At 41.1% G+C, this 14,667-nt stretch overlaps 5 non-coding genes across 5 annotated transcripts; all 5 read right to left on the bottom strand.

The window, feature by feature from the left end:
* Positions 1-1,657: 1,657 nt before the first annotated feature.
* On the bottom strand, positions 1,658-1,739 carry trnal-uag. Its single transcript has one exon. It is a non-coding gene; the product is annotated as a tRNA-Leu (tRNA).
* Positions 1,740-4,439: 2,700 nt separating this feature from the next.
* On the bottom strand, positions 4,440-4,521 carry trnal-uag. The gene has a single exon. It is a non-coding gene; the product is annotated as a tRNA-Leu (tRNA).
* Positions 4,522-7,218: 2,697 nt separating this feature from the next.
* On the bottom strand, positions 7,219-7,300 carry trnal-uag. Its single transcript has one exon. It is a non-coding gene; the product is annotated as a tRNA-Leu (tRNA).
* A 2,708-nt stretch (positions 7,301-10,008) lies between these two features.
* trnal-uag lies at positions 10,009-10,090 on the bottom strand. The gene has a single exon. It is a non-coding gene; the product is annotated as a tRNA-Leu (tRNA).
* A 2,703-nt stretch (positions 10,091-12,793) lies between these two features.
* Positions 12,794-12,875, bottom strand: trnal-uag. The gene has a single exon. It is a non-coding gene; the product is annotated as a tRNA-Leu (tRNA).
* Between the last annotated feature and the right edge of the window lie 1,792 nt (positions 12,876-14,667).

The raw sequence follows: 14,667 nt of genomic DNA, 5'->3' as shown, positions 1-14,667 counted from the left end.
AAGCACAGTTCCCACTTTGACACACCTGTATGCACTTTTCTGCAGATTATACAGTGCATCTTAAGTGAATTGTTGATTGCCACAGTAGCAAAGACACTAAATGCTTAAGTACTGTGGCCCTTTGGTTGCTTGTTAGAGCAGCAAAGACACTAAAAGTTGCAGTACTATGGCCCCCAAGTTAGGACCACTGTCGTCGAATGATGGAAAGTTTTTTCCACTCTACTAGAGGTATTCTGTTTTGTGCACCTTTGTCAGCACCGGTTTCCCATGACATCGGTTTCCTATTGAGTAGGAGGTAACATACAAATACTTGGGTGTCTTCCTCGACAAGAAACTGGACTGGAAGGGCAATTCAGAAGCTGTGTACAGGAAGGGGATTAGTAGAGTTTCCTTTTTGCAGTTGTGTGTTGGGGAGGTAGCATCAGAGGACGAGAGACAAACAAGCTCAACAAACTGATCAAGAAGGCTGGCTTAGTCCTTGGCTGCTCTCTGGACAGTTTTGACATTGTGGTTAAAATGAGGACAGACGACAAACTCAAGGCTATCCTCGATAATACTTCAAAACCTGTCCATAATCTTCTGGCTAGACAGCAGAGCACTTTTTGTCACAGACTCAATCAGCTCCACTGTAGTAAGGAGCAGTACAGGAGATCATTCGTACCAACTGCGATGACACTGCACAATTGTTATTTTTGTGTAAGGATGCTACTGAGTGGTATTGAGTGCTAGAATTGTACTTATTATTATTATTATTATTATTAATATCCAGTCTTTTGTCATTTTTATTCTGTATTCACTGCACACCTAAGTGAATGTTGTAATGCACTGTCACTTTACCTGGTATACTGTAAACAGTGAAAGATCGGAAGGATCGAACACCTTACCATTCTTACACTTGCACAAGTCATATACAATATATGTTGTTTCTTATTCTTTTACATTCTTATTTTTATATATTGTATATATATATATATATATATATAACATTTATGTTTTTTGTGCTACTTCAATGTTTCAATTTCCCTCTGGGATGAAATATAGCGATTATCTATCTATCTATCTATCTATCTATCTATCTATCTATCTATCTATCTATCTATCTATCTATCTATCTATCTATCTATCTATCTATCTATCTATCTATCTATCTATCTATCTATCTACTGTGGCCAAAGTACTTTTGTCAAAAGGTAGGTTCTGTCACCACTTTCTCTTCTTTGGTCGCCTGTCCACCTGTTTCAGTTGAAGAATGCCTAACTTTTGTCAGAGAGGTTATCAAAAACATGTTTGTTCCAAACAGCGCCAATATAGCAAGGGTATCGTTGGGAGTCCTAAGCGTTCCAACAACTTAGCATCACTGTATGTGATAAGTCCATGGCCTATGTATGGATGATGAACTGAAAAAGATGAAGAATCCAGAACTTTTATCAGCTGGGTTTCAACAAAGTGCTCTATGTAAATGCTGCTTTTGCAGCAAGGGTTTCATGGCAGTGTATGAGGCCACATTTGAGTGCTGAAACCAAAGTCTTTCCAAGCACTCAGGCATCAACAGCAGCATTTGGGGTTGCTTCATCAATCTCTATTGGGACGAGGAATCTTTCGAGAGACACTGTAGACAAGGTTCATGACTAAGCAACGGTCTTTTTAAAACACAAAGTGGCAGCGGTGGGATTTGAACCCACGCCTCCACAGAGACTGGAGCCTAAATCCAGCGCCTTAGACCACTCGGCCACGCTACCCGAAAGCAGAGGCTTTTCAACATATTTGTGAAAGAAGGAGTCTGTACTTTCACACATCCTGGTCAAGTCCTTTGCCCAATCTTGAATTGATTGTTGCAAATAAAGGTAATGTTAGACAAGGATCTTGGCATGGCTCTCTGCTACAGTCATATGAGTCCTCCTATTGAATCTTTCCATATATGGACCAACGTTTTTGCTCAAAGTAGCTGTGTGTGCGCGCGAGTGCTTCAGTGGTTTCTCAAAAGTTTAGTGTTTACTGGCAGCAGTCGGCCTTGAACCCATCCCCCTGAAAGGACTAGAGCCTTAATCCAACACCTTGGATTGCTCTGTCACACTACCTGATGCAAGCTTTCCTTGCCTTATTTTTGATACTGGTTACCCAAGAAACTGGTTGGCAGAGTACTTTTGCCAACATTTAGCATGAGTTGCCACTTGTTCTTCTGTGTTTTCATTTCATTCTGAATCAGTTGAAGAATCTATAACGTTCACATTCAGGTACTTTTTCCAAATTCTCCCAGTGCAGCAGATGATTCTTTGGTGTGATGAGTTCCAACTGCTGAGAATCAGGTGGAACTCAGTGTCCTACGTAACATACTTTTGTCAATCAAGATTCATAGAGTGCCACACCACCGGTCCCACTTTGTTGCACGTGGGTCAACTCTGACAAAGTAAAAGTCCTATCTTGAGTGTAAGATTACTTGTTAGAGAAGTAAAGATAATAAAAGTTGCAGTACTGTGGCCCCCAATTGAGCACCACTGTCATCAAATGAATGAAACCTTTGGCCACTCTACTAGAGGAAGGCTGTTTTGTGCACATTTGTCAGCACCGATTTCCCATGACAACTGTGACCTGTATAAGTTGAAGAATGCATAACTTTTATCAGCGAGGCTTTCAATAAGGTGTTCGTTCCACATGGCACCATTGTAGCAGGGGTATTGTTGGAGTCCTAAGAGTTCCAACAACTTAGCATCAGTGTACGTGATAAGTCCAAGGCGTACGTAGCATACATGTGCCAAACCTTGCTCTTGGATGGCCAAAGCACAGTTCCCACTTTGACACACCTGTATGCACTTTTCTGCAGATTATACAGTGCATCTTAAGTGAATTGTTGATTGCCACAGTAGCAAAGACACTAAATGCTTAAGTACTGTGGCCCTTTGGTTGCTTGTTAGAGCAGCAAAGACACTAAAAGTTGCAGTACTATGGCCCCCAAGTTAGGACCACTGTCGTCGAATGATGGAAAGTTTTTTCCACTCTACTAGAGGTATTCTGTTTTGTGCACCTTTGTCAGCACCGGTTTCCCATGACATCGGTTTCCTATTGAGTAGGAGGTAACATACAAATACTTGGGTGTCTTCCTCGACAAGAAACTGGACTGGAAGGGCAATTCAGAAGCTGTGTACAGGAAGGGGATTAGTAGAGTTTCCTTTTTGCAGTTGTGTGTTGGGGAGGTAGCATCAGAGGACGAGAGACAAACAAGCTCAACAAACTGATCAAGAAGGCTGGCTTAGTCCTTGGCTGCTCTCTGGACAGTTTTGACATTGTGGTTAAAATGAGGACAGACGACAAACTCAAGGCTATCCTCGATAATACTTCAAAACCTGTCCATAATCTTCTGGCTAGACAGCAGAGCACTTTTTGTCACAGACTCAATCAGCTCCACTGTAGTAAGGAGCAGTACAGGAGATCATTCGTACCAACTGCGATGACACTGCACAATTGTTATTTTTGTGTAAGGATGCTACTGAGTGGTATTGAGTGCTAGAATTGCACTTATTATTATTATTATTATTATTAATATCCAGTCTTTTGTCATTTTTATTCTGTATTCACTGCACACCTAAGTGAATGTTGTAATGCACTGTCACTTTACCTGGTATACTGTAAACAGTGAAAGATCGGAAGGATCGAACACCTTACCATTCTTACACTTGCACAAGTCATATACAATATATGTTGTTTCTTATTCTTTTACATTCTTATTTTTATATATTGTATATATATATATATATATATAACATTTATGTTTTTTGTGCTACTTCAATGTTTCAATTTCCCTCTGGGATGAAATATAGCGATTATCTATCTATCTATCTATCTATCTATCTATCTATCTATCTATCTATCTATCTATCTATCTATCTATCTATCTATCTATCTATCTATCTATCTATCTATCTATCTATCTATCTATCTATCTATCTACTGTGGCCAAAGTACTTTTGTCAAAAGGTAGGTTCTGTCACCACTTTCTCTTCTTTGGTCGCCTGTCCACCTGTTTCAGTTGAAGAATGCCTAACTTTTGTCAGAGAGGTTATCAAAAACATGTTTGTTCCAAACAGCGCCAATATAGCAAGGGTATCGTTGGGAGTCCTAAGCGTTCCAACAACTTAGCATCACTGTATGTGATAAGTCCATGGCCTATGTATGGATGATGAACTGAAAAAGATGAAGAATCCAGAACTTTTATCAGCTGGGTTTCAACAAAGTGCTCTATGTAAATGCTGCTTTTGCAGCAAGGGTTTCATGGCAGTGTATGAGGCCACATTTGAGTGCTGAAACCAAAGTCTTTCCAAGCACTCAGGCATCAACAGCAGCATTTGGGGTTGCTTCATCAATCTCTATTGGGACGAGGAATCTTTCGAGAGACACTGTAGACAAGGTTCATGACTAAGCAACGGTCTTTTTAAAACACAAAGTGGCAGCGGTGGGATTTGAACCCACGCCTCCACAGAGACTGGAGCCTAAATCCAGCGCCTTAGACCACTCTGCCACGCTACCCGAAAGCAGAGGCTTTTCGACATATTTGTGAAAGAAGGAGTCTGTACTTTCACACATCCTGGTCAAGTCCTTTGCCCAATCTTGAATTGATTGTTGCAAATAAAGGTAATGTTAGACAAGGATCTTGGCATGGCTCTCTGCTACAGTCATATGAGTCCTCCTATTGAATCTTTCCATATATGGACCAACGTTTTTGCTCAAAGTAGCTGTGTGTGCGCGCGAGTGCTTCAGTGGTTTCTCAAAAGTTTAGTGTTTACTGGCAGCAGTCGGCCTTGAACCCATCCCCCTGAAAGGACTAGAGCCTTAATCCAACACCTTGGATTGCTCTGTCACACTACCTGATGCAAGCTTTCCTTGCCTTATTTTTGATACTGGTTACCCAAGAAACTGGTTGGCAGAGTACTTTTGCCAACATTTAGCATGAGTTGCCACTTGTTCTTCTGTGTTTTCATTTCATTCTGAATCAGTTGAAGAATCTATAACGTTCACATTCAGGTACTTTTTCCAAATTCTCCCAGTGCAGCAGATGATTCTTTGGTGTGATGAGTTCCAACTGCTGAGAATCAGGTGGAACTCAGTGTCCTACGTAACATACTTTTGTCAATCAAGATTCATAGAGTGCCACACCACCGGTCCCACTTTGTTGCACGTGGGTCAACTCTGACAAAGTAAAAGTCCTATCTTGAGTGTAAGATTACTTGTTAGAGAAGTAAAGATAATAAAAGTTGCAGTACTGTGGCCCCCAATTGAGCACCACTGTCATCAAATGAATGAAACCTTTGGCCACTCTACTAGAGGAAGGCTGTTTTGTGCACATTTGTCAGCACCGATTTCCCATGACAACTGTGACCTGTATAAGTTGAAGAATGCATAACTTTTATCAGCGAGGCTTTCAATAAGGTGTTCGTTCCACATGGCACCATTGTAGCAGGGGTATTGTTGGAGTCCTAAGAGTTCCAACAACTTAGCATCAGTGTACGTGATAAGTCCAAGGCGTACGTAGCATACATGTGCCAAACCTTGCTCTTGGATGGCCAAAGCACAGTTCCCACTTTGACACACCTGTATGCACTTTTCTGCAGATTATACAGTGCATCTTAAGTGAATTGTTGATTGCCACAGTAGCAAAGACACTAAATGCTTAAGTACTGTGGCCCTTTGGTTGCTTGTTAGAGCAGCAAAGACACTAAAAGTTGCAGTACTATGGCCCCCAAGTTAGGACCACTGTCGTCGAATGATGGAAAGTTTTTTCCACTCTACTAGAGGTATTCTGTTTTGTGCACCTTTGTCAGCACCGGTTTCCCATGACATCGGTTTCCTATTGAGTAGGAGGTAACATACAAATACTTGGGTGTCTTCCTCGACAAGAAACTGGACTGGAAGGGCAATTCAGAAGCTGTGTACAGGAAGGGGATTAGTAGAGTTTCCTTTTTGCAGTTGTGTGTTGGGGAGGTAGCATCAGAGGACGAGAGACAAACAAGCTCAACAAACTGATCAAGAAGGCTGGCTTAGTCCTTGGCTGCTCTCTGGACAGTTTTGACATTGTGGTTAAAATGAGGACAGACGACAAACTCAAGGCTATCCTCGATAATACTTCAAAACCTGTCCATAATCTTCTGGCTAGACAGCAGAGCACTTTTTGTCACAGACTCAATCAGCTCCACTGTAGTAAGGAGCAGTACAGGAGATCATTCGTACCAACTGCGATGACACTGCACAATTGTTATTTTTGTGTAAGGATGCTACTGAGTGGTATTGAGTGCTAGAATTGCTACTTATTATTATTATTATTATTATTAATATCCAGTCTTTTGTCATTTTTATTCTGTATTCACTGCACACCTAAGTGAATGTTGTAATGCACTGTCACTTTACCTGGTATACTGTAAACAGTGAAAGATCGGAAGGATCGAACACCTTACCATTCTTACACTTGCACAAGTCATATACAATATATGTTGTTTCTTATTCTTTTACATTCTTATTTTTATATATTGTATATATATATATATATATATAACATTTATGTTTTTTGTGCTACTTCAATGTTTCAATTTCCCTCTGGGATGAAATATAGCGATTATCTATCTATCTATCTATCTATCTATCTATCTATCTATCTATCTATCTATCTATCTATCTATCTATCTATCTATCTATCTATCTATCTATCTATCTATCTATCTATCTATCTATCTATCTACTGTGGCCAAAGTACTTTTGTCAAAAGGTAGGTTCTGTCACCACTTTCTCTTCTTTGGTCGCCTGTCCACCTGTTTCAGTTGAAGAATGCCTAACTTTTGTCAGAGAGGTTATCAAAAACATGTTTGTTCCAAACAGCGCCAATATAGCAAGGGTATCGTTGGGAGTCCTAAGCGTTCCAACAACTTAGCATCACTGTATGTGATAAGTCCATGGCCTATGTATGGATGATGAACTGAAAAAGATGAAGAATCCAGAACTTTTATCAGCTGGGTTTCAACAAAGTGCTCTATGTAAATGCTGCTTTTGCAGCAAGGGTTTCATGGCAGTGTATGAGGCCACATTTGAGTGCTGAAACCAAAGTCTTTCCAAGCACTCAGGCATCAACAGCAGCATTTGGGGTTGCTTCATCAATCTCTATTGGGACGAGGAATCTTTCGAGAGACACTGTAGACAAGGTTCATGACTAAGCAACGGTCTTTTTAAAACACAAAGTGGCAGCGGTGGGATTTGAACCCACGCCTCCACAGAGACTGGAGCCTAAATCCAGCGCCTTAGACCACTCGGCCACGCTACCCTAAAGCAGAGGCTTTTCAACATATTTGTGAAAGAAGGAGTCTGTACTTTCACACATCCTGGTCAAGTCCTTTGCCCAATCTTGAATTGATTGTTGCAAATAAAGGTAATGTTAGACAAGGATCTTGGCATGGCTCTCTGCTACAGTCATATGAGTCCTCCTATTGAATCTTTCCATATATGGACCAACGTTTTTGCTCAAAGTAGCTGTGTGTGCGCGCGAGTGCTTCAGTGGTTTCTCAAAAGTTTAGTGTTTACTGGCAGCAGTCGGCCTTGAACCCATCCCCCTGAAAGGACTAGAGCCTTAATCCAACACCTTGGATTGCTCTGTCACACTACCTGATGCAAGCTTTCCTTGCCTTATTTTTGATACTGGTTACCCAAGAAACTGGTTGGCAGAGTACTTTTGCCAACATTTAGCATGAGTTGCCACTTGTTCTTCTGTGTTTTCATTTCATTCTGAATCAGTTGAAGAATCTATAACGTTCACATTCAGGTACTTTTTCCAAATTCTCCCAGTGCAGCAGATGATTCTTTGGTGTGATGAGTTCCAACTGCTGAGAATCAGGTGGAACTCAGTGTCCTACGTAACATACTTTTGTCAATCAAGATTCATAGAGTGCCACACCACCGGTCCCACTTTGTTGCACGTGGGTCAACTCTGACAAAGTAAAAGTCCTATCTTGAGTGTAAGATTACTTGTTAGAGAAGTAAAGATAATAAAAGTTGCAGTACTGTGGCCCCCAATTGAGCACCACTGTCATCAAATGAATGAAACCTTTGGCCACTCTACTAGAGGAAGGCTGTTTTGTGCACATTTGTCAGCACCGATTTCCCATGACAACTGTGACCTGTATAAGTTGAAGAATGCATAACTTTTATCAGCGAGGCTTTCAATAAGGTGTTCGTTCCACATGGCACCATTGTAGCAGGGGTATTGTTGGAGTCCTAAGAGTTCCAACAACTTAGCATCAGTGTACGTGATAAGTCCAAGGCGTACGTAGCATACATGTGCCAAACCTTGCTCTTGGATGGCCAAAGCACAGTTCCCACTTTGACACACCTGTATGCACTTTTCTGCAGATTATACAGTGCATCTTAAGTGAATTGTTGATTGCCACAGTAGCAAAGACACTAAATGCTTAAGTACTGTGGCCCTTTGGTTGCTTGTTAGAGCAGCAAAGACACTAAAAGTTGCAGTACTATGGCCCCCAAGTTAGGACCACTGTCGTCGAATGATGGAAAGTTTTTTCCACTCTACTAGAGGTATTCTGTTTTGTGCACCTTTGTCAGCACCGGTTTCCCATGACATCGGTTTCCTATTGAGTAGGAGGTAACATACAAATACTTGGGTGTCTTCCTCGACAAGAAACTGGACTGGAAGGGCAATTCAGAAGCTGTGTACAGGAAGGGGATTAGTAGAGTTTCCTTTTTGCAGTTGTGTGTTGGGGAGGTAGCATCAGAGGACGAGAGACAAACAAGCTCAACAAACTGATCAAGAAGGCTGGCTTAGTCCTTGGCTGCTCTCTGGACAGTTTTGACATTGTGGTTAAAATGAGGACAGACGACAAACTCAAGGCTATCCTCGATAATACTTCAAAACCTGTCCATAATCTTCTGGCTAGACAGCAGAGCACTTTTTGTCACAGACTCAATCAGCTCCACTGTAGTAAGGAGCAGTACAGGAGATCATTCGTACCAACTGCGATGACACTGCACAATTGTTATTTTTGTGTAAGGATGCTACTGAGTGGTATTGAGTGCTAGAATTGCACTTATTATTATTATTATTATTATTAATATCCAGTCTTTTGTCATTTTTATTCTGTATTCACTGCACACCTAAGTGAATGTTGTAATGCACTGTCACTTTACCTGGTATACTGTAAACAGTGAAAGATCGGAAGGATCGAACACCTTACCATTCTTACACTTGCACAAGTCATATACAATATATGTTGTTTCTTATTCTTTTACATTCTTATTTTTATATATTGTATATATATATATATATATAAAACATTTATGTTTTTTGTGCTACTTCAATGTTTCAATTTCCCTCTGGGATGAAATATAGCGATTATCTATCTATCTATCTATCTATCTATCTATCTATCTATCTATCTATCTATCTATCTATCTATCTATCTATCTATCTATCTATCTATCTATCTATCTATCTATCTATCTATCTATCTATCTATCTATCTATCTACTGTGGCCAAAGTACTTTTGTCAAAAGGTAGGTTCTGTCACCACTTTCTCTTCTTTGGTCGCCTGTCCACCTGTTTCAGTTGAAGAATGCCTAACTTTTGTCAGAGAGGTTATCAAAAACATGTTTGTTCCAAACAGCGCCAATATAGCAAGGGTATCGTTGGGAGTCCTAAGCGTTCCAACAACTTAGCATCACTGTATGTGATAAGTCCATGGCCTATGTATGGATGATGAACTGAAAAAGATGAAGAATCCAGAACTTTTATCAGCTGGGTTTCAACAAAGTGCTCTATGTAAATGCTGCTTTTGCAGCAAGGGTTTCATGGCAGTGTATGAGGCCACATTTGAGTGCTGAAACCAAAGTCTTTCCAAGCACTCAGGCATCAACAGCAGCATTTGGGGTTGCTTCATCAATCTCTATTGGGACGAGGAATCTTTCGAGAGACACTGTAGACAAGGTTCATGACTAAGCAACGGTCTTTTTAAAACACAAAGTGGCAGCGGTGGGATTTGAACCCACGCCTCCACAGAGACTGGAGCCTAAATCCAGCGCCTTAGACCACTCGGCCACGCTACCCGAAAGCAGAGGCTTTTCAACATATTTGTGAAAGAAGGAGTCTGTACTTTCACACATCCTGGTCAAGTCCTTTGCCCAATCTTGAATTGATTGTTGCAAATAAAGGTAATGTTAGACAAGGATCTTGGCATGGCTCTCTGCTACAGTCATATGAGTCCTCCTATTGAATCTTTCCATATATGGACCAACGTTTTTGCTCAAAGTAGCTGTGTGTGCGCGCGAGTGCTTCAGTGGTTTCTCAAAAGTTTAGTGTTTACTGGCAGCAGTCGGCCTTGAACCCATCCCCCTGAAAGGACTAGAGCCTTAATCCAACACCTTGGATTGCTCTGTCACACTACCTGATGCAAGCTTTCCTTGCCTTATTTTTGATACTGGTTACCCAAGAAACTGGTTGGCAGAGTACTTTTGCCAACATTTAGCATGAGTTGCCACTTGTTCTTCTGTGTTTTCATTTCATTCTGAATCAGTTGAAGAATCTATAACGTTCACATTCAGGTACTTTTTCCAAATTCTCCCAGTGCAGCAGATGATTCTTTGGTGTGATGAGTTCCAACTGCTGAGAATCAGGTGGAACTCAGTGTCCTACGTAACATACTTTTGTCAATCAAGATTCATAGAGTGCCACACCACCGGTCCCACTTTGTTGCACGTGGGTCAACTCTGACAAAGTAAAAGTCCTATCTTGAGTGTAAGATTACTTGTTAGAGAAGTAAAGATAATAAAAGTTGCAGTACTGTGGCCCCCAATTGAGCACCACTGTCATCAAATGAATGAAACCTTTGGCCACTCTACTAGAGGAAGGCTGTTTTGTGCACATTTGTCAGCACCGATTTCCCATGACAACTGTGACCTGTATAAGTTGAAGAATGCATAACTTTTATCAGCGAGGCTTTCAATAAGGTGTTCGTTCCACATGGCACCATTGTAGCAGGGGTATTGTTGGAGTCCTAAGAGTTCCAACAACTTAGCATCAGTGTACGTGATAAGTCCAAGGCGTACGTAGCATACATGTGCCAAACCTTGCTCTTGGATGGCCAAAGCACAGTTCCCACTTTGACACACCTGTATGCACTTTTCTGCAGATTATACAGTGCATCTTAAGTGAATTGTTGATTGCCACAGTAGCAAAGACACTAAATGCTTAAGTACTGTGGCCCTTTGGTTGCTTGTTAGAGCAGCAAAGACACTAAAAGTTGCAGTACTATGGCCCCCAAGTTAGGACCACTGTCGTCGAATGATGGAAAGTTTTTTCCACTCTACTAGAGGTATTCTGTTTTGTGCACCTTTGTCAGCACCGGTTTCCCATGACATCGGTTTCCTATTGAGTAGGAGGTAACATACAAATACTTGGGTGTCTTCCTCGACAAGAAACTGGACTGGAAGGGCAATTCAGAAGCTGTGTACAGGAAGGGGATTAGTAGAGTTTCCTTTTTGCAGTTGTGTGTTGGGGAGGTAGCATCAGAGGACGAGAGACAAACAAGCTCAACAAACTGATCAAGAAGGCTGGCTTAGTCCTTGGCTGCTCTCTGGACAGTTTTGACATTGTGGTTAAAATGAGGACAGACGACAAACTCAAGGCTATCCTCGATAATACTTCAAAACCTGTCCATAATCTTCTGGCTAGACAGCAGAGCACTTTTTGTCACAGACTCAATCAGCTCCACTGTAGTAAGGAGCAGTACAGGAGATCATTCGTACCAACTGCGATGACACTGCACAATTGTTATTTTTGTGTAAGGATGCTACTGAGTGGTATTGAGTGCTAGAATTGCACTTATTATTATTATTATTATTATTAATATCCAGTCTTTTGTCATTTTTATTCTGTATTCACTGCACACCTAAGTGAATGTTGTAATGCACTGTCACTTTACCTGGTATACTGTAAACAGTGAAAGATCGGAAGGATCGAACACCTTACCATTCTTACACTTGCACAAGTCATATACAATATATGTTGTTTCTTATTCTTTTACATTCTTATTTTTATATATTGTATATATATATATATATATATAACATTTATGTTTTTTGTGCTACTTCAATGTTTCAATTTCCCTCTGGGATGAAATATAGCGATTATCTATCTATCTATCTATCTATCTATCTATCTATCTATCTATCTATCTATCTATCTATCTATCTATCTATCTATCTATCTATCTATCTATCTATCTATCTATCTATCTATCTATCTATCTATTCTATCTACTGTGGCCAAAGTACTTTTGTCAAAAGGTAGGTTCTGTCACCACTTTCTCTTCTTTGGTCGCCTGTCCACCTGTTTCAGTTGAAGAATGCCTAACTTTTGTCAGAGAGGTTATCAAAAACATGTTTGTTCCAAACAGCGCCAATATAGCAAGGGTATCGTTGGGAGTCCTAAGCGTTCCAACAACTTAGCATCACTGTATGTGATAAGTCCATGGCCTATGTATGGATGATGAACTGAAAAAGATGAAGAATCCAGAACTTTTATCAGCTGGGTTTCAACAAAGCTCTATGTAAATGCTGCTTTTGCAGCAAGGGTTTCATGGCAGTGTATGAGGCCACATTTGAGTGCTGAAACCAAAGTCTTTCCAAGCACTCAGGCATCAACAGCAGCATTTGGGGTTGCTTCATCAATCTCTATTGGGACGAGGAATCTTTCGAGAGACACTGTAGACAAGGTTCATGACTAAGCAACGGTCTTTTTAAAACACAAAGTGGCAGCGGTGGGATTTGAACCCACGCCTCCACAGAGACTGGAGCCTAAATCCAGCGCCTTAGACCACTCGGCCACGCTACCCGAAAGCAGAGGCTTTTCAACATATTTGTGAAAGAAGGAGTCTGTACTTTCACACATCCTGGTCAAGTCCTTTGCCCAATCTTGAATTGATTGTTGCAAATAAAGGTAATGTTAGACAAGGATCTTGGCATGGCTCTCTGCTACAGTCATATGAGTCCTCCTATTGAATCTTTCCATATATGGACCAACGTTTTTGCTCAAAGTAGCTGTGTGTGCGCGCGAGTGCTTCAGTGGTTTCTCAGAAGTTTAGTGTTTACTGGCAGCAGTCGGCCTTGAACCCATCCCCCTGAAAGGACTAGAGCCTTAATCCAACACCTTGGATTGCTCTGTCACACTACCTGATGCAAGCTTTCCTTGTCTTATTTTTGATACTGGTTACCCAAGAAACTGGTTGGCAGAGTACTTTTGCCAACATTTAGCATGAGTTGCCACTTGTTCTTCTGTGTTTTCATTTCATTCTGAATCAGTTGAAGAATCTATAACGTTCACATTCAGGTACTTTTTCCAAATTCTCCCAGTGCAGCAGATGATTCTTTGGTGTGATGAGTTCCAACTGCTGAGAATCAGGTGGAACTCAGTGTCCTACGTAACATACTTTTGTCAATCAAGATTCATAGAGTGCCACACCACCGGTCCCACTTTGTTGCACGTGGGTCAACTCTGACAAAGTAAAAGTCCTATCTTGAGTGTAAGATTACTTGTTAGAGAAGTAAAGATAATAAAAGTTGCAGTACTGTGGCCCCCAATTGAGCACCACTGTCATCAAATGAATGAAACCTTTGGCCACTCTACTAGAGGAAGGCTGTTTTGTGCACATTTGTCAGCACCGATTTCCCATGACAACTGTGACCTGTATAAGTTGAAGAATGCATAACTTTTATCAGCGAGGCTTTCAATAAGGTGTTCGTTCCACATGGCACCATTGTAGCAGGGGTATTGTTGGAGTCCTAAGAGTTCCAACAACTTAGCATCAGTGTACGTGATAAGTCCAAGGCGTACGTAGCATACATGTGCCAAACCTTGCTCTTGGATGGCCAAAGCACAGTTCCCACTTTGACACACCTGTATGCACTTTTCTGCAGATTATACAGTGCATCTTAAGTGAATTGTTGATTGCCACAGTAGCAAAGACACTAAATGCTTAAGTACTGTGGCCCTTTGGTTGCTTGTTAGAGCAGCAAAGACACTAAAAGTTGCAGTACTATGGCCCCCAAGTTAGGACCACTGTCGTCGAATGATGGAAAGTTTTTTCCACTCTACTAGAGGTATTCTGTTTTGTGCACCTTTGTCAGCACCGGTTTCCCATGACATCGGTTTCCTATTGAGTAGGAGGTAACATACAAATACTTGGGTGTCTTCCTCGACAAGAAACTGGACTGGAAGGGCAATTCAGAAGCTGTGTACAGGAAGGGGATTAGTAGAGTTTCCTTTTTGCAGTTGTGTGTTGGGGAGGTAGCATCAGAGGACGAGAGACAAACAAGCTCAACAAACTGATCAAGAAGGCTGGCTTAGTCCTTGGCTGCTCTCTGGACAGTTTTGACATTGTGGTTAAAATGAGGACAGACGACAAACTCAAGGCTATCCTCGATAATACTTCAAAACCTGTCCATAATCTTCTGGCTAGACAGCAGAGCACTTTTTGTCACAGACTCAATCAGCTCCACTGTAGTAAGGAGCAGTACAGGAGATCATTCGTACCAACTGCGATGACACTGCACAATTGTTATTTTTGTGTAAGGATGCTACTGAGTGGTATTGAGTGCTAGAATTGCACTTATTATTATTATTATTA

The sequence above is a fragment of the Electrophorus electricus genome, chromosome 14 (genome assembly GCF_013358815.1).
Source record: "Electrophorus electricus isolate fEleEle1 chromosome 14, fEleEle1.pri, whole genome shotgun sequence".
Taxonomy (NCBI): Eukaryota; Metazoa; Chordata; class Actinopteri; order Gymnotiformes; family Gymnotidae; genus Electrophorus; species Electrophorus electricus.
Note: the sequence above shows the minus strand (reverse complement) of the source record. Positions and strands in the feature narration are given on the sequence as shown.